Genomic DNA, 22,810 nt, shown 5'->3' with positions numbered 1-22,810 from the left:
GGTTCGTACGACGACGTATAGTAAGTAAAGTACGTACCTTTCGTTTCGTAACGTAGTACGTACAACTACGTAGTCGTCGTCNCTCCCCCTCCTCTCTCTCTCTCTCTCTCTCTCTCTCTCCCCCTCTCCCCCTCCCCTATTTCTATCTTTCTCTTTCTCTCTGTTTCTGTCAGAAGCCGATTTCTTCGATAAAGCTAGAACGTCGTCATTCGAGTACAGAAGTTTCCCCTTCAGCTTGAATAAAGACGTTCTCTATTTTGAAACTATATGATAAATATCTGTCGATATTACATTATAAAAGCGTTTTGCTGATACATCCGATATTATCTGCAATCAGGTGTACAAAACTGCTTTGTTACAACAAAAGATATTCCGTCTATAGTGGAGACCTTTAATAATAAAAATAATAAAATTTCAAAAAAAAAATTGTATAATTTTTAATTATATATATATTTAATTATATATATATAAATATATATATATATGTTCTCTTATATTCTTTTATAAATCTTGTATAATTCTTTTATAATTAATTTTTCTTTTCAAAAATATTATATAATAACATTTGTAATAATATCTTTATAAAACCAATGTCGATCTTTCTCAAATCTTTTAAACAGATTTTTTAAAAATAATTTTATAAAAGTACAGTCGAAGAATTTAAAAACTTATACAACACGAAGTTTTATCGAATTATTCACAGCTCATATGTTTCATTCGAACAATTTCAGATATTTTTTTCAAAGTACGTGGGCGTCTCCTGATTACGAATACATAACCAAGTTGTTGAATTTCAAATTATCACTTGTCATCCAGACAGTGACGGCATTCAGTCGTGGGACGTACGATTAGGAAAACAATATCGCGCGGTTGCTGCTAGAGAGAAACCGACTTTTATTGTTTCAGCTAGCTTGACCAGAATTTCTCAGTGGCGATTAGCATTAAACGTTCGCAGAAAAGTGTCTTTGTGGCGGAACTTCGTTTAACCATGTCACGAACGAGTAACCCGGCAGAAGTCCTAGACAGGAAACAGTCAAGCAGCAACTATCACTGGCATGACAAGATTCCGGCGTCTGTCTCTGATATGCACAACTTGTTAAACAGGAGAATGTTCAAAGTCTGCTTTTGGGACGAGCACAAAACGACCAAGTGACACGCTATTTTCAGAGATGTGCCGTGTGACCAAAAATAATGAAATTCTACATTATTTGAAATTGCTAATAGTTGTACACATTTAATTACAGTTAACTGTTAAAATATGTCAAACTGTGTATGCAATTATATATATATATGTATATATATTACTATGATATGAGCTTTGAAATGCTTAATTAATTCATTTTCATATTTAAACATTTACTTCTAGTAATGTCTATACATATAGTCAAAAGTAAATGTTAGTTTATTAACAACAAGCATTCATATGATGCGATGAATAAGTTGCAGCGTGAAGAAACAAATTTCGCTTGACTGCACTCTTATGAAAATTGACTGAGCGATTTATGACGCGCGAGAGGACACGCGATAATCGAAAAGTTCACTCAATCGCAACACTCTGCACTCTAATGAAATTCACGGATGCAATAGGAGCATTTAGAACCTGGAAAAGGGAATGACTTTTCCCAGAAGTTCTCTAGTAATACTGTACGTTCCTAAACCACACACATATATGCGCTAAACCAGTGCATCTTTCGACGTAGGTGTATGCGGCCCACATAATTCCTAAGCATACCTGAATTCACGCGCGTGTATGTGTGCACCGAGTGCTTATAGATACGTGCACACAGAGCGAGTATATATGGGGTAGAAAGCTGGGGCACGATGGTAACGTCCCGGAAGCCAGGATCGATATCCAGACACGCCATCACCACCCTCGATTCTCCCTCTTCTCTTGTCTCCTTCTCCTTCTCGCTCTTCTACCCTTCATTCTCCATCCTAGAAATTCTCGTCTGTTTATTTTTCCTTTCTGCCGTTTACCCCACCGTCAGAAGGGTTAATGGACCCACTGGGATGTCTTCGACGATGCGAACGGACTCACCGCTCGTGAGAATCAGATTTTTCCTTCCGCTGCATGTAGCGGAAGCGTCCTTTTACTTCCGCGATCACGCCAAGAAAACATAATGAACCCATATTCGGTGGAACAATACATAAGAATTTGAGCCTTCGACAAAGTGACGATCAATTCCTAATGCAACCTAAAATGGGATTCATAAGAAATATATTGAGGAAAATAGATACAAAATAGATACAAAATTAATTACATAATTAAAGAATAAGTGATATTACCTATATACTATTATAATAAAATTACATTTATTATAGTGAGAAATTACATTTAGTAGTGAAATAAGATTGCAATAGCGATATGCTGTTTCATATTTAAAATAATTCGCTGGCTTCCATTTTAATTACTGCAAAATTTGCTCAACTCTTTTATTTATTTATAAATTCTTCTTGCAAAATAAACAAAAAATTATTTATGAATAATATGAACAAATCGTGGATAATTAAATGCTATATCACTTTTGTAAAAATTAATATCTAGAGGCTAACTTTATAAACTCTTGTAAAATTATTATTTATTATTGACTAACTTTTTCACAGTATCAATTTTTCTTTATTCTGCATATGTATATTATCTATATCAATATAATTAAATTCAATTTTTTCCAAATATATTTTACATATATTTTTTAGCTTCGTTTTAACGTTATATTGAAACTAATGTATATTTGTGTTGAAAAATCATTGCAAAAATATAAAATCTAAAATATTATATTTCAAAACCAGTACGAACAATCGCATTTTCGATCAGTTAAAGTACTCACTCTGGATTTTTATAACGTCATAAACTATCCTGTATAACACAAGGTACGGCTGGAAGGAAACAAAGGAAGTCAAGGGTGAAGCAGATAATAGCACCTGCCTCTTTTTCAAACGAACTCGAAGTACTCCGTAAATTGGATTTAACCAACTGCATTGTGAATTGCCTTGCAATCGATTTTGGGTCCGAACAACGGCAAATGCACTATTTTCTCTACGTTCTATTCAGGCTAAGAAATCACCACGTAAAAACTGATATTGGTATTTTTAATAATGGCTCTTTTTTCACTCTCTATTTTAATCAGAGTAAAATTGCAGTATATTTAATTTAAAATAAATCTACGCTTTTGCAGACTAATATTAAAATAGTAGTAATATTATTATAGCGCTGCACTTTCAATTATAATTATATTTAAAATTTTACGCGTGGATATATTTTTATGCATTCTATTATATTAACGATATTTTGGAAAACTCAAGAAAATTCTTTTATATCCATCCATTTGTTTTAGACTGAATTAATTAAAATTCGTTTCATAATTAATTTCCGTGTATAAAAGATACAATATATTATAAATTCTTTCTGCATCACAAAAATCCTTCTGCATTCTTCTGCATTGACTATAACATTGACTATAACGTCGTATAGCAATTTCCGGAGAAATGAAACACGGAAGGCATATAATGGTTCTGATAATAAAAATAACGTAAGACTAACGTGAAGCGTTAAAAGATGATCACGTCAGATAACGTCGACGAAAGTAATCACCACACAATAATTCAATGCCATTATGGAGGAGGAATGTTGAGAGAAGTAGTTAATAGTTCAGAGATAATCATTATTCAAGTATATAATGCAATGAAAATTTTTGTTTATGACAAAAAACTACTAAAGTGTATAAAACGCAAGTTGTATATCTTTGAGAATCATGCTAAAAAATGATAACTTTACAACCTTAACTCGTAAGCGTGAAAGATCGTTCCTCAGGGGAAGCGCTAAGTTTGGCGGAAATTCAATCTTCTCGTCGAAACGCGAAGCGGTACCAGTTCCGCGTACCAGACTTCGCGATCTAAACGATCAAGTATTCATTTCCAATTACGTTCTCGAAACAAGATGTTACAGGCATATAGTGGGTCATAAAGTATAGTCTACATATGCGTAAACATACTCCATACAATGAATGTGCAATCCGCTCGGCAAATTAAATTACAATTTGAGGTACATACAACTGGTGATTCTTATCACTTATAGTTGGAGAAATACGGAATTCATTATTGCCATTATATCATTATTATGTTCAATTAAAATATAAAATTATTACTAAAACAAATTTACATTATGTTTCATACAAAACGAATTTTATTTAAATACATTAATTCATATTTAATTCAATATTCATTATTATTTTTAAATAATTATTAATAAATCTAAATCGTTCTCATTAAATTTGCTTGATAAAATATATTCTTCAATTGACTATATGTTCATCATCAAAAGGATTGATTATCTTTTTCATGTTTGATATTCGATATATTTATATCAAATATGATGAAACATAAATACATTTTTAATATTTTCTCTTTAAAAAAATAATTTTGGTATTAAATTCTAATCGATTAAAAACGTAAATTGACAGCCTATGTAAATGTTAATAGAAATCATGACAAAATGCTTCAGTTAATTAGAATCTCAAGAGATATGACAAAGATTCACTTGAGTGAATTTTAAATTAGCATAGATATTTGTCTAACTCGATATTGACACAAATAATGGATTTGTATGATATTGTAAATCGAAATGGTTCTCAATTTGATATGGAATATTTTGGAATCGTTTATCACAAAATTCGGAAGAAATAATCACGTTTTCTACTTATAAAAATATTTCTACCACACGTACACTCAGACAGATCGACGGTAATTTGAAAGCGAGCAAAAATAATTACGTCGCTGCAAAATTCATGCGCTGGCGTTATGCGGGTGGATAAAACAACTCTCGGAAACGTCCGCCGCGCACGCACCCTTGCATATTAAATTTCTCTCTGCAAAACCCGCGTATCGTTAACAACGCCGATTCTTTGTCCAAATTAACGAACGCTTATCTGCATTGCGCTCAAAAAAGTACCTCCGTCTGCGCGAGCAGTTCTTTCATTTAAATAAGCAAATAAGCTTACTATTTAATTTTGAATACGTATCAAAAAATAAATTATAATAAAAACAAGTCTAAATTAGATTTAACACAAGTCAAAATAAGTGCTGTTTGTTAGCGATTTTAACAAAAAATATACAGAGATAAAATCAATAAAATTTATTCATTAAAAACAAACATCAATGCATTAAGAATATATTCGATTGAATGTAGTTCAAATCGAATCTCTGCTATTATAAAAAAATGCACGTTGTAAAAAATATATGCAGATCCAGAAAAATAGAAGAATTCGAAATTCGAAAAAAATAATTTATTAAAGTATAGAAGTAAAATCAGAAAAAGAACTGTAAAAGGAAAATATCAATTTAATTCCTATCGCTTAGTATTTAAATTCTTATATTGAAATTCTTATATTTCTATAAATTTCACGAAGATAAAAGAAAGGCAAAATTATGGATTAATGGAATGCGACGGATAAATCACTAAGTGATCTTCTTGACTGCGATAACGTCAAGTTTTTATCGGGTCAGCTACTCACGCGGTTTATGCGAAGCACGAGCCGCGATACGTTCGTACAGTATACAGTAGCGAGAAGCCGACGTCGGAGAAACACAGTGCGGGGATGAGTTAAGGGAATGCACAAAGCCGCTTCTGTCGAGAGGGAATAGAGGCGTTCTCTGTGCTTTCAGACATCGCAGCATTATGCATCGCGTGCACGACAGACCGACAGACCGTCTACTACTAGCAGGACCGTGTGGATCCGGACCCCGAGACGATTCCCTTCCTCGAACATTCGCCGACTCTTTCGCGGTGTATACATGGATCCGAACAATATCTCAGAGAGAAGGATTTACGAGTAGCTCTCTTCGCGTTACGATGAAAACACTGCGTGCAATCGCCTTATCCAGAAAAATAGATCTTTCGGCAGGATTTACAAGGATCATTCACGAGGAAAAGCGAGGCTTTTCTCGTATTGAAGATGGTACGCATAAGCACCGTTACATTTACATTGAACACCATACAACACACGTGAATATTAAATTCGGGATAAACTCGACACACCTCGTTGGCCTCAGCTTCGTGACGCTTGCTTGCGGTGATTCGTGTTGATCTTATCTGTCACTTCTCATTTGCAACAATTGCTTAGTATACCCAATGTATTACGTGAAGATTTTCGGAGTCAGATATATTTATCTCAAAAGTAATGCTCTGCAGTTTATTGAACAATTATTTTTGATATTTAATAATAATGACCTAAGGATTAACTTAGGACGATCGTAAAAAAAGTGCTTTCATATTAAAAAATATGCCATCTTCTGCAAAACCTGCGTGTTGTAAAAAATATATGTTCATTATTTTAATCCTTAAGCGCGTTTAATTCACATAATTATTTACGTAAGACTCACTTTTTATCGTCCCATTATTTATTATTACGTTTACTAACACAGGAACTAAATTAAAAACTGATAATCTTATATGAGCTCTAACTTAATATGACATAATAAAAAAGCAATTATATAAAGCATTTATGACTTCGTGTTATTCGCATGTATGCGGTTATTTAGTTATTTTACTAATACAAAGCAAAAATGATTATAAAAATCAACGAGGTGCACGATGAAAGGTCCCCTTTCGCACTTATATCTCGTCAAGGTTATAAATAATATATAGTTTCAACAAATATTTGGCATAAATATTTTTGCTGGGCGATGTGAACTTTCAGAAATTGTCAACAGCGTCACGAAGCGAAGAAATAAGCGACGTGCGCAATATAGCTGAAAACTCACCGATTTTATCGATATGCTCCGAGCAGGAAATTGAGCCAATTCATGTGAGTTCAACTAATCTCGCCTGCGAGAGCTTTGTGAGGAAGAATCCGAAGCGTCTATTTTCTCTTATAAGCGTACATGCGCAAACCAGTTAACACGGGTGAGAAAGAAGGTACTTTGTTTTAAGGATCTATTACACGGTCTAGCTTACACGCCATTACACGCTATGTTTTACATGGCCATCCTGCGAAATAGATACTTACTCACGGTTGCCTCGAATAACAGCTTTAAAAGGAAAGCAAAACGTGGCCGAAACAGAAGCACACATGTAAAAATTCAATTTATTTTTCATAGCTCGTAAGTAAGTTCCGAACAGAAAAGAATAGCGAGTTTCTTAAAGGAAGAAGTCAAAGTAAATTGCTATTCTCTATTTAAACATTTCCATAAAGTTGCAGCACATTCGAGCTCTAAATTACGATAATTTCATTATATATCGCGTTCGTTTTGAATGAGAAGAAGATATCTTATAATTTATGATCGACGCGTGAAAAAAGAAGTCAGATCCATCGTAAGGCAAATGCGTTATTACATTATGTAACATCGCAATCAAAATTTTATGATAGCAATGAAACAATCTTCTCTCCTCTCGTTTCTTGAAAAGAGACTACTGACGTTTTCTCATTACTCTCTATACTTCATCAAGCAAATATAACTACAGTATATTACATCAATTCAATATCAAGAGAATCTCATTAACTCACTGAGTTTACGTTCTGACAGCTAATTACTATTAGTGTAATGCAGCTGCAGTTCGATTATCACCACCGTTGGAGAAACGGTTTCGGTTTATCGAAACTCGAAGAGAGTTCCTCTCACAACTCGGTGAGTATCGGTCGTATATGCAAGCAATAAATTCCCGAGCAAAAGGAATCTTTTGTTCGCTTCCCGCCGCGATGCCGAGCCGGAAGACGCAAATTTTTCTGCTGCGTCTGGCAGTTCCTCTCTGTCTCTCTCTCTCTCTCTCTCTCTCTCTCTCTCTCTCTCTCTCTCTCCCCAGCCCCCCTTCTCTCTTTTATTCTCTATTTTACTCTTTACTAAGGGGAGACATAATCATTAAATTGCATTTTCATTGGTTGGTGGCGACAGCCAAGGAAATGTCAATGATATAAAACCGAACTGTATAGCAGCGGACAATAAAAGCTCATAATCTGTGAAAAGCTCGTTGAAACGTCTAACGATACGTCTACGGGTATTTCAATTCGTAAAATGTCGGCAGAGATTTACATTCGGCACGAAGTAACGATAAATAAATGTAAAAATCTCGTAAAGCTGCTTGCACTCGCATATCTAGAGTCTCAATCATACATAAAAGACAGATACTACAATATATTCGCATTAAAAAGTATATACTTACATGGTATTAAATAACATCATGATATCTTCTTTCTTTTAACAAGAACGTAGAAAACATAACGATACTCGATTATAAAAATTGCGTTCAAAATTGTCAATTTTTATTAATAAAAATAATGTAGAAAATATTGCAATCTAATTAACTAAACTATAAACATGTCAACAAAATGTATGTACGGCATATATGTACGAATATATATATATATGGATATAGAACAAATTAAAATTTTTTTATATATGTTTTAAAAATATTTTGTATATGACAGTAAATATGGTTGAACTTTATGTACTTCTTGTATTAACGTGTTATATATATACCCAGTTTTATATAGATATATCATGTACAAAATGTAGACATAAGATGTTTGAAAATTGCTTTAAGACATCTTATGATATGATGTCTTAAAATAATTTTTAAGATGTTTTTAAGATATATAATGCATGTTTATACAGCATATTTATCTCTTTTATTTATCGTTAGTGCTATATGAACTTTTCAACCAGCGGAAAATTAAGAAAAACACTAAGTCGATTACGGTAGAACTGCTAAAACCAATTTCATCGTAATAACGTAAGTGCTGCAAAGCATGAAGTCGCTTGCCCTTATCACTCATATCGGCGGTGCTCGATTGCGGCGATCTTTTCCAGATCGTCGGAGAAATTTAATTTTCAAGTTTGTCGGCCCTTCTCACGCGCGTGTCAGTTATTGCGACGAAAATCTCATTATCTTGCACCATTAATATCTACGATAGCAAGAGACAGTATGGTTGTTTTAGAATCTCGCTCGAGGGATAAGCGCAAGAATCATCGGTTGGATAAACGATACCCGCGCGTGAACTAATGCATCTATGTTGTAGCTCAAATATCTGTGAAAACTACAGATGTATGTGAAGATCAAAATGTTAATACATGTATCTAAATGATCGATTTTTCGGCTAAGTGCTATCTCGATGGTTTACGATTTGTATCGAGTATGTTTACATAAAACGTGATAATACGGGAAAGTTTTCCAACAACCACGGACAATATTGATTTTTCAACATAGTCAAAACGCAGCCATTTCGACGAAGTGCACTCAAATATATAGATTCATCTATCGTAAATTCTGATATAGCATCCAAGAATTGCGAATCACGAACTATCGACAAGAAGAGCCAATCGAATTCTATCCTAACTGCTTTCAAAAGGATCTCTTTTCAGAATGAAAAAGTTGCGCATCAAGGGGAGCTCGTTCCATCTTCACTCGCAAGGTTCATCCTTCCCATTCTTCAGACTTTTGTCGAGTGATTGTATTGACTCGCCTACTAAGGAAAAATAAGACTTCATAGCAGCTTCGTAACAAACAAGAGCCGTTAAATCGAAAAGATGCCAATTCGAAAAAGTTCTGCAAACGTTATCTTCAATTGAAAAACTTGTAAGAGTGCTTTGAGCGAATAGTTTATTGATTATTATTAATATTATTTGATCGAGCGTTTTCTCACTTGATTATTAATTTCTCACTATTAATTTCTTACCGAAGCATGTGTTATCAGATAAAGAAATCAAAAGAAATTAAATAATTTAAGTAAAGTGTTAATATATTTTGCGTCCAACAATTTAAATTTTTTTAAATGTCTACTTTCAGAAATTATTAGATAATGACATAATGCTAAAAGTTGTTTGGGATTCTTGTCTAAAATATAACACAAGATCATTAAAATTTTCATATATAGTAATTAATAAATATCGAAATCAATGTATAAGTTTAACTCCGATTTTGTGGACCTGTATATTAATAATGATTTAACAAATTTTCTATATTTTCTTATTGTAAAATACTGTTATAATGGAATTAATGACAATCGTTTAAATTTAAACATACGATGAACTAGATATCAGAAACAACAATAAGATATAGGTACCGGAAGCTAAACTCGCGAGAAGAAAGCAAACAAATCAAAGGGATCTTGAATGGTTGCTCTGCAAGACAGAAAACTTTCGAGGTTGGTGAAGTCTGTTCAATCTACACTTATTACGGAAGCCTCTTCTCTCTCATGGAACAGCCGAGCAAAGTGCTTGTAGGTCGCTGACAGCAAGGTGGAACCAGAGTTTGTAATCACGAGACAACAAAAAGGAAAGCCAAGATGGAAGGTGGTACACAATTATAGAGAAGAAAAAAAGAAACTAAGAAGAATGATACGAGAAAAAATATAATGTGGTAATCTTGATTTTGTCTGACTATCTTTCGTCAGTTATTACTGATGGCTGATGAATAATCAATTGAAAATCCGTTTGAGGAATTTAACACGGAATCCAAGAATATATATACGTTATTTCTACATCTTATCTTTTAAAAGAGATATTCTTAGTTTAAAATTACTAACACATTCGCATTGCTTTTACACTCTATTTTATTGTTATCAAAATATTAGACTAAATATTAGAATGGATAGTTAATTTAAAATGTATGTAACATTTTTTCTATAATTTTTTAGTTCTTTTTTAATAATTAAAGATTTTCTTATTAAAAAAAAGGTAAAAAAAATAAAATAATTAACAATTCTAAAAAATTTTCTTTAAATCGACATTTTCGAATAATAATTTATATTCGATTTATTATAGATACATTAAATTTTATTATTATAAGATTTAATATAGTTTACTCATTTATTCGGATACTGATAATCTTCAAAACATGTTCCTTATATTACACAATATATCTCTCTTGTAATATAAGGTCAAATAGATACCTTATCACGATAATAATTTCACTCAGAAACTACGTAAACTATATATAATATATATAATAGAGATTACATAATCACATATATAATATTAAAACAAATACATCAAAACATAATATCAAATTCTAAACATATTTCATTCAAAATTAAAAAAAATTACAGGAATAATATCTAAATCTGTAATCTTTTGCAATTCACAGAATTATATTAATTTAACACAAATGGCACCAAATTTTTTTTGCAAAGGTTAAAGAAAATAAAATTTTACGAATATACATATCTTTCGTATTCGAAATATTCGAAATATTTCTCCTTTTTCGGCATTTAAGCGCTCGATAGCAATATAAAACTGATCGGTCGAATTCCGCATAGCAATATCTCGACTGCAACGTCCGCAATATTGTAGTCGATCTGTCGTCGCATAGCAACACCGGAGAAAACCGTTCGGTATCAAGGCAGCGGCAAGAAAGAACCGACAAACGTATCGGTGTCTCGAGGAAAAATCGTCACTCGCCTTTCCAATTACGGGACACTACATCACGAACAGCTTTCTACGAAGCTCCCGGAGGGACATGTGTCCTCCTTTAAGAGATCTGTATCTTCAAAGTGATCTATACCGAGTGATCTAGCACGAGTTCGTCTGTTCGCCAGCAGTCGTCCGACTTATCTTCTTAAAGTACTTTTCGAGCTCTCACATCATGTATCACGCGATATTGCGTTCGTGAAAGATACAAGTTAATTTCCGTATTCTTGTTTTTTTTCTAGTAGAAATTATTGTTAGAAATGTATTTTAATACAAGAGAAAGATTACGATTTGCAAACTTGCATTGTAAATGCAAAAGAAATATATAATTTATAACACATTATAAAATATTATTAATATAATAATCTTTTTAAATCAAGATAATCAGCCTGTTTTAAATAGAAGTTAAATTTTATATTAAAATAATTATAATAGTTGCAATACTTTAAAAGCCTGTTTCTAATTTTTTTCGTCTCGCTTTGTAATTTTCGTAAATATACATAAGTCCGATTATATTTTGTAATAGTCTAATTAGTAACTTCTACTTTTCCATAAATCTTGTCATCATATTTTAGACATATATTATATTCTTTTTTTTATCTATATATTATATCCTTTAAAAAACTAAACATCCGTAGATCAACAGCTTATGTGATGTGATGACATTTGCATGATAGCATCTGTAATTTTATAATCTTCTGAGAAATGTCAATCATTGACTTAAGCTGATCACGATGTCGCGTGGCGACTAGATTATCTTGTCGACAATACACCTTAACACATGCGATAGAGAAGGAGAGATATGGATTAATGTACGATTAGGATATACGCACATATTAACATTGTACACAAGATGCTTTAATTAAGTACACGACATATGAACGAGTATGTATGCATGTGCAACTAACACGCGCGATATGAGACATTACAGAACATCGTGTCTTTTCTTAACGAAGCCAATCTTTAAATTCATCCCAGGGTCAAACGAGGTAGGACGTGCTTCGACGTCGCAAACACGGAACAAGATGGTCGATACGATTGATTCATGAATCGAAGAAAGCCGCAAGAGAGTATCCACCACAAGCCGCCAAACATTCGTGAAAGTTTACAGTTCCAAATGGAATATCTATGTTAAATCGCAGAGTGTTAAACTTGCAATTAACACTCTGGAAAACAATTAATCACAAATTCTTGTTTTTCAGCTACAAAGTAGTACAGTGGCAATTAAAACATCAAATTAATCAGATCAAGTATGTGTGTGTACTTGAATTTGTAATTTTTAATAAACATACATTTCTGCTAACACTTTATTTAATAATAATTTATTAATACTTTAATTAGTAATTTATTAATAATTTTTTCTCATATAATATAATTAAAAATTATCACGAGTTTATGATATTATAATAATGTAGTGAAATTTCTAGAATTAGCCATTATTAAGAGAATATTTCCCAAATGAAATATCGATTTTGCTAATACTCTACTAGAGAGACGCGCATTTCCTATCCGCACATCTCTCATAACTAATAACAGATTGCAACTCGGGAGATATACCGACCACAAAGCGAATTCCATATCTGATCCCAGTGCGAAATCTTAATCTGTATTCGAGGAGAGAATATTGGCATTCGCGAATAGCGCTCGATAATATCATTGTAACCCTGGCATCATAACTGGCCGCTTTAGAGTATTCTACGTCGAGCGAGATGTTACGACATGCATCTGGATCAACGATACAATGGATGAGTGTAATGAAATGTCTACACGGAAAAAAGAATAGAAACAGAAATTGAAAATTTATTGTGATTTTTTTTGCCATTCGAATGGCAAGAAAAGAGAGAAGGAAACGTTGAAATTGCATGTCTTGCCGCGTTGGATTCGAATATTGCAGAAACTATATTTTTCTTATTTTCTTAGACAGCAGCTGATAAAATCTCTTTAAAAGATTTCACTAAAATATTTATATTTCTCATGTGTCTTGTATTGAAGGCTTACGATGCTTCAAAATTGTAATTTAAATTATATACTAGAGCTCTGCATTTATTCATTTATTTAAAAATCAAGGCTTATAATTCTATCTGAATAAATTAACTAGAATAATACAAGCAGGATCATTTTTATATTTTAAAAATTGTAGTAGAACTTTTATTAGATGATTCTCAAAATGTTGGATGACTAAAAGAAAGATTTTTACTACTAATGAGCAATTGTTAAAAGCTGCTTACACAAAATCTATTAAAAAATGAACACAAGTACGACAAGCCCGCCAAATATAATAAGAAATATTAACGAGGATGCCTCTCTCATGCAACCCTGTAAGAACAAGGAATCTCTATCTTTCAGGAAATTCTGTCAGGGGTAGATCGCGCGCTGGAAAGGTTGCTTAAAGGGAACTCGACCCATAAATTCCAGCAGCCCCCTACGGGCTGGGCGGTAATTGCTCGTTTCCCTGACTGACTAGTCCCAAGGCACACGAAACCGTCACTGACCCATTGTGACCAGCGGATGCATAGAATCTAACTGCATTGTGGATAATATGCAGGCTAATACGACGGTGAATGCAGCATTAACACAATTTTGCCCGGCGGGGACGAGCCGCAAATTACAGCCTTTGTTGATATCAAACAATTGCAGAGAATTCAACTATCTATCAATTAAAAATTAGAAATAAATGACGCTATGATAAAAGTACAAGTTAAAATAATTAAGATACTTTTTGATAGAAAAACATTATATATTTATTTTTCTATATATAAATCACCCAAACATCATAATAAAATTTATTCTAAAACTGCATGTTTATTCTAAAACTACAATACATTAATCCGTGCGATATAATATATTCATTAAAATATAAATTTTTAATTTATCAAAGTTTTAATAATTTTATTATTTTTACTTGTATAGAAATATTATAAATCGATACAGTTTACCTACGAAACGCAATCTCTCAGGTGTACATTCACTCGATGTTTCGACATTCATGAACGGTACTTCTATAATCCCCGTGAGAGCGTGTTTTAAAATTTTTTTTCAACTTGTGATTAAAATATTCCACGTTCAAACGAACGTGTTGTTCATCGTGCCAATTTTTCTTTTTTTTCACACGATTTTTAGCTAACATTATCCAATATTCGATGCAGTTTTAGCTTAAATTCAACGTAAAATATTTAGGTTTGTTCAATACATATTCTGTCCATTTATTTATTTCGGTAAACAATATCTCGTTTATGTATGAAAATATGATGATCTTTTATTGTGATTTCGTATTCATATGTAAGCAGATTTAAGTTTAATAAAGTTTTGGATAATATAAGTTTATTACGTTTATCATCGCGTCGGAACTCCTGCACATTAATGAAATTTGCATGCTAATGAAAGTCTTATAAGAAGATCAAGATTATTAAAATACGTCCAAATTATTAAACGCTGTGCTTACTATACCATGCGACAACTTCATTAAACACACATTTTTAAATGAGTGTCGAGAGCTCGTTTTTAAAAGAGGAGTTCTTGAAATTTTTTATATAGTCGAATTCCTCTCAAAGTTTTGTGATGATTAAATTCCTCTTATGCCGTATTTACATTATTACATTATAACGTATCTTCCAAGCAAATTTTTGATTCATCGATGCTAGCTAATGCAGCTTGCAATATGCATCCTAACTGCATTGTACGCAATCTGCCGCGAGCAATACGACACACGATAAACACGTAGGTGAACTCTCGATGCATTAACACAGTTTTGCCCCGTGAGAGTAGTCGCTCTAAATTCTCCCGCCTGTGTGTCAACCAACATAACATACGACCAACTACTTTAACAGAATTCATACGCGACGCACTCCCGATAATAAACTGATTATCTATTGATTGTTAACGCGACGCAAATATCAATTTTCGGAGTCATTATTTCGGAAAACGCAACTATGAACGAAGGTTCATTATCATTTGCATTTTTACTCCCATTCGTATAATATTTCATCTCGGGATAGAGAATCATTAACCCCTTCGCTCGCTTACCTGGTTTTATAATAAATATCCTTCTTTTTCCATAAATCAATCGTTTAATTTATTTTAGACCAATATGAAAATAGGATAAAATTAAATTTTGTTAAATTGCTAAATCTGATTTATCAACAATAACACGGTAATCAGCTTGAATAAAGTGACTTAAGGATATATCAGATGCATTATCTTGTAAGAAATAATTGAATATCTCTGTAAGAAATAATTGAAATTGAAAATTTATATATTTTCCATAAAAATAAATGTTATATACATTAAAATAATTTAATAAAATCAATATTTATAATTAACAATTTTATAGTACAAATAAAAAATTTCTCATTTTACTTTTTAGAAACTACTTATTTCGATAAATTTTTATCCAGATCTTATTATAAATCATCGTCAAATTTTTGTATTATTTTCGAATACAATTTTGAAAAATCTTTAATTTTTTATAATTTTTTCATTTTATTAAAAAATATATGTAGATATAATGCGAATAATCTAGATACAGTGCGATTCATGAAATCTCGACTAAAATATTTTTCACAAAATATTTTTCTTGTAGCATCATCATGAATTTTCTCCATGAAAGACATTCGAGATGTGTTCCACTTCAAGATGTGACTTTGAGAAATATCTCACGTAAAGAGGGCTACGCGCCAAAGTAGCTTTTACGTTTCTAATAAAAGCGACCCTTATACATTCTGCTGCGTCATGGCACTTTTTTTTACTCACTCACATCGCTGGGTGTTTTTATATCGAGTTTTTATGTCAAACCAGTACATGGAAAAATCAACACGCGTCCACCAGAAGCAACAGCAGAAACCACGGCGACAACTTTACCCAACAATGTTGCAGGTGATATAATTGCATATCGCGTCCAATTCACTAATGGCCCGTGCATAGAGGATGATTCCTCGCTCGCTGCTTTTACGCATTCATCCAGCAATGGTTACACCATTATTAACCCAGTTCGTTACTATGATGTCGATGATGGATTGCCCCCAACCATGCCCTCGGAATGATTCATCGTTATCGATGAGTTTGACATGATCTATCGAGATTAACGATTATCTCATTGGGCTCAACTGTTATTCAATGATCTTTGTTGACGATTCTCGCGTATGCAACATGTCGATGGACAATGAGAATGACATGAGCTCAGATTTTTTTATATTCGATAATATCATATTCGAAAAGAATATATTGTAATAAATAAAAATAAATTATTGAATAAATAAAATCACAAAATCGTTTCTTTATTTAAAAAAAATAACACAATGTAAAAAGTAAACCTTTCAAAAAATTCAAAAAATATTATGATCTCTTCAAAAACCTTAAAAATGACGTAAACACTATTTGGTGAACACACTGTGAAGTTATATAATATTAATTTATTTCTGACGATAATAAAGTAATCTTTATCAATCATCAGAAATATCTAATTCATTCTAATAATAATTCAAATAATAAATCAAATTCTAATAATTCACATTCTAATAATAATTCAAAAATTACTTCTTGTTTTGTGTCACTTTTGAAGTAAAGGATGATACAACAGATAGTAATTAATTATAATTAGAAAAACACATTTATTAATAACACAGTTATAAAAAGTTTCATTTTTCTAATATTTCTAAGATTGGCTAACACTAGGCTAAATAGAAATTATCAGATTCCTGTATTTCTCCTTTTCTTTATTTTTTTCCAATTTATCGTGTTCCTCTATAAAAACACAAATTATTTTTACATAGTCGGAGACGCGCTTTTTTTATTGAACTTTTCTATCTTATTCATTACATGATGAAAAAATAATTTCCTTCCAGCGCAACTCGAATGAGGAAAAACATTTCAAAAAAATACAAAAACTCTAATCTTTCAGTCTAATAAAGAGAAAACTTTTACAGCAACTCTCGACTTTTACGTAACGATTTTAAAGAAGTTTCACAAGTCTATCTGTTGTTGCGCCACCTCGATCTTCCTTTTCCGTTTTTTCTTTTCTATTTATTTGTTGCACATCCGCACACTCATGCACCGTTCTAGCCTATTCAGCTAATATTCTCTAACCTCGCCTCGCGGGTTCTTCCTTTATCGTCAGACCTTGATCGTAAAATATCGGCCTCCCTTATTCTTCTATACCTCCCCCCAACCCCATTACATTTTCGACGCGACGTCAGCGGACGTGATAGCGGAAAAAGTCGCGTGATAGCGATGCATCGCGATTAATTCCGTTTCACGTGATCGCGCAACACAATAGAGCACAGTCGATGTATCGCGGAAAATAAATGCGCGCGCGGCAATTTCGATCGTTATACAACGATCAATCGCCGTAAAACGCTTCCCGTTAATCGGTCCGAGTAAACGACTTTTACATACGTGTGTATCAAAATTGCTATGTCACAGCTACACAAATATCTCAACTAGAAATATTCCATATCGTCTCTCCGCTCCAATATTTGTATTATACTTGCAAATTTTTGCCACTCATAAACATCCATATGCAAAAAAATAATGAAATAATATTAAAAATGTTAGATTATTCGATTTTTTAAATTTTCTAATTTTGTTGTGACATATCCAAATATGATCACGAAGCGAGACAACTTTTTATTGAGTCCAAAAGTGTCCTTGATATTTTTTGGACGTACAAAAATTTTTTATACCTAAACGTGATCGGGATAGAGTTAATCGCGTTCCCGATATGCCGCAGCCAATTGTATATGCGCTTCTCGTTTTTCACAAACACTCGTGTCCTATCCTCGCTTTACGACGCATGCAGGGCCCGTTTTGCATTTACACGCCTTGGTTAGAGCCACGGACAGAACCGAGCCGGCCGGACAGGGCCGATATGTGGCGGTAGATACGACCGGCGGCCTTGAGCGTATGCAAACTCACGTAAAACGAATGAAATCATCCGCATGCAATTCCGCGTCGCGCATTCGTAAAGCGGTGTAGCGGCACGTGGGTGGCCATCGATCCCGCCAATCTCGTATATATCGCTGCTGGTCGGTCTCTCCTCTTCGTCAGCGTTCGAAATTAATTGAATGGAGCTCTAATAACCGATGAGAATTATTAATCGGCCGAACTGTGGCTGAGATCGCGAATTTCATGCAGCAATGTTACATTCTACGACTGTACGCCCTGCGGGAGGTAGCTTATTGGAATTGTCTCGTTATTACTAATCGTGATTTTACATTTGAAATGTATTTGCGTACTTATAATTTCACGTATAAAAATACCATCTATTATTATAAAGTATATTATAATATTAACTCGTATGTTTTCTAAAATATCATTTAAGAGAATATGGATGGAAAGAATGATTTTGCAAAAGTATTTAAAAATTTAGTTACATAGAAAATCTGAAAATCATTTAATTGAACTAAATAACGTAAAGAACTCCAAGCTGTTTGCTGAAATGTCAAATTTTTTTTGCATTGCTCTCATTATGCTTGAGTTTCTTATATAATTATTTAGATGATACAATAAAATTATTTTCGAATCTAAATTTTTTAAGACTACCTACTTTAACAATCTTTCCATGTTTATATAATAATAAAATTTATGCTTTGTTTACTATGCTACGCGTCTCTATTCTTTATTGCAATTATAACGTTTGTATTGCAACGAGAAAAAGATAACATTTATATGATTATATGATATTATAGTTTCGATAATGAAATCTTTTAATTGCAAATTAAATAAATGAAGACTATAGTAGACTGCATTTTGCGTCATGATTTGCGAATTATTGTATACCGCGTCCAATAATGTATTTTTGGCACATAAATCTCTGTCGGCGAAAAGTACACAACACGAAACGCAGTTTTAAACTTTTTTGAGGAAAGAACCGTTAATAAAAAGCTTATTGTATACAGTGCGATCCCTCCAGTTAAAAATTTAGCTTTACCTTGACTATTGTTGCCTTTATCAGAACACAATTATCTCCCAATATATAAATGAATATCCAAAAATAATTTCTATAACTAATAAAGTGTAAACAATAGCTATTAATAAATAAATAAATATAAATATTTCGAAATAAATTGAGAAAATTATTCATCTGTCAAAATATCAATTGTTATAAAATTCGATGATTGATCGTATGATGCCGCTGGGTAATTTAATTCATTACGTTCTCGAGACCAAAATGATAACTGTGAATAAAATAAAGTTGTTATAATATCCTAAAAAAATATTACATATAATTAATATACATTAAATATTACATACATGTAATTAACATATATTAATTTAATGTATTTGATAATATATAAATGGTAATAACTGCAACAGCGTTAATATCTTTAGAAAAACAAATTTTCTATATTTCGTAATTACTTTGGTCTTTAATAGATGATATCAATTTAAATTATGAAGTATCTAATTCTTCATTTATCAAACATAATAATAGTAGAAAGGACAATATTGTCGTGACGAATCGCGTCTAAATCGAGATTCTGACAACGCACCTATTTACAGCCGATAGAATACACGTACCACATTTCCATCTGTTTATTTAATGCATGTGAATGACCTATTAGATGCAAGTGTACTACAAACGAAGTGAATAGTCGTATGTACATTGTACATACTTGTGAATGGCATACTTGTAAATGGAATATGTGATTTTATAAATGATTAGTTCAGAGACCGGTGTTTTAACGACATTTCATGGCAACTTTCAACGCGCCGGATATTAATGCACTTTTTTTACATGATACTATGATAGGAACTTTCGAATCCTTGCATCATGATTTATTACCTCTTCCGAAAAAAACGATCGAGTAAACGTAGTTTAACGTGTAATTTTCGTAGCAATTTTCTTCGGTATTAATTCTCTCATTACTGCGAGCTCTCTTTTACAGCCTTTTTATAAAATCGTCCATAAATAAAAAATTTGTAATCAAATATTATATTAAAATATAATCTCGGATACAACGTTAAAGATACATTGATAGAATATCTAAACTTATTTTGCACTTGTATTTACTAATTAATACTCACTTGTACTAATTAAACGCTAATGTAAGTTAAGAAATTGTGCACAAAGTAATATTTATATTTATGAGCAATAGAGTTTAAATTCTATTTTCTTCTATTTCCTTTTCCAACGCAGTCATATCTCAAAGCTATGTATTTAATTGCAAAACATTCGATATATTTACTATCAAATTCAACACTAAATATTAATGCTACCTTTCGTTATATGAATATGCAATTTCATCGCACTGTGTATTCGAGTGAAATTTACTTAATATTTGCCAAATGAAAGTTACACAGATGCTTGAGAATTCAAATCCCGTCTCTGCAACCTGTCGATTCTACGAGGAAATCATAAGTACGAATCTCAAAGAAAGAATGGGGACAAGTATTAAATTGTAATACTTGTGGTTCAAGAAAAAAAATTACAATATATATACTATCAGCAATATATATACTGTATATATACAATATATATATACTATCAGCAAACTATATATGTTGTACTAATACGAGTGCGATAGAAAGTTACTTCTATTAAGAGAAATTGATTGCCGTTCTACGATAAGTCGAGGTCGTAAATTCGCGTAGTATATAAATTATCGAATGCATTTTCTCCCTATTCTTCGACTATATTCTAAAAGACATTTTCTTTTGAAACACTTTCTAAAATGTCCGTTTAGAAAGTGCGAATTTTCATCATTGTCCGATATCATCATACATTTTCTATGAAAACTTGTACCAATAGAATTGCCAATATCTACGTCCAACTAGAAGCGAAAAAAAAATTGTCGAATGGTCGAGTTCGCAATCAGTTTTATAAACGCGAGATATAAAACGAATTTATTTTGAAATAATAGAAAACCTTCCAACACGGTTTATTGGAATATAAGAGCTCTCTTCTGCGTGCATTCGGATTCTCATTTTGCACATTTACATCGTTATTCTTCGGAACAAGTTTCATTTCTGCTACGTATTTTACGCGATTCATAATATAAAGTGCGCCAGAATAACGAGTTAAAAGGAAATGAAAACACTTTCTATTTTTGCCGTTATTTTCAAGCCAAATAAAGGACCTGTCATTTGCAATTTCGTATGTAAAATATATTTCGTATGTATATATATATAAGTTTAGCCAGCATTTTAAATTATCTAAAATGTATTTTAGTAGAGAATAGAAACAAGATGAAGATTTAGGGTTAATATATCTTGAAAATGATAAAAATAAGCAAATTTATATGTGTGCGCGCGCGCGTGTGTGTATGTGTGTGTGTGTGTGTGTGTGCGACAACGAAGGGAGAGAATCGCTCAAACTTTTGCATTGTCGTTTCGAAACTACCGCGGTATGACGATATTGCAGGCGAATTTACGAGCGGTCGTGCGCTGCAGTTTCGACTTGGTCGCCGATCGTTAACGTGCAACTCGTACATCAGCATTAACCGCGGCGTACCAACGCAGGCTCGACGGAAGGGACAGGTGTATTGTTAACAGTGGCTCGCAATGAGTAACAATAGCGGAAGCCACCTCGCGAATTAGTCACCGCAAAATGTTTCACCGCGCGAGCACCGTGATTAGGCGCAGGTGTACGGAATCAAAATGCCCGGCGTTTGTTTCGGAAACGCACGTAATTTTAAACTGCGTGATCTCAGCCTCATCGCGTTTGTGAATTAACTGAATATTATAAACAATAGTAATATGAAAGACAGTAATATATGAGACTTTAATTTATATTTATGAAAATATAACAAGTCATTTATAATAATAAATAAATAAGATTTTTTTCTGCAGACATGCACAAAATATGCAAATTTGCACAGATATGCACAATATGCACAAATAAATTTGCATTTTTAGAATGTTTTTTTTTATTAAAACAAATTTCTATTTTGATATTACTTTCTAATGTGCTTTCTAAAAAAATACGAAATTACATAAGAATCCGATATCTAATGATAAAAAATAATAAAATTATGAAATTTCACAATAAATTCTGTTCATGACGAACGCTCCAAAAACATCAATTATATTTTAATATAAAAGATTTTAATATTTTAATTTAAAGATTATAATATAACAAATTTTAATATAACAATATAGTATTTGCGAAATTTGTTTCTCACAAAATCTAAAGAAATCATTATTGTCAAAATAGAAATAAAAACAAAATAACACAATTCGGATGTGGATCCGCCAATATGCGGTGTAAAAGCAGCGCTTTATAAAACTAAATCGTAAAACTCTCGTGTTCTTCCAAATCCTGTAAAAAAATAAACTCTTCTTTTGTGAGAAGCGATGATTTATGTAAACATAACAGACGCAACATACAACTGCATCGAGCAAACACAATCATGGATCAGTCTCTTTTTACAATCTGTCTCTCTGCCCCCCCCTTCTCTCTCTCTCTCTCTCTCTC

Source organism: Atta cephalotes (assembly GCF_000143395.1).
Source record: "Atta cephalotes unplaced genomic scaffold scaffold00016, whole genome shotgun sequence".
NCBI lineage: Eukaryota > Metazoa > Arthropoda > Insecta > Hymenoptera > Formicidae > Atta > Atta cephalotes.
Note: the sequence above shows the minus strand (reverse complement) of the source record.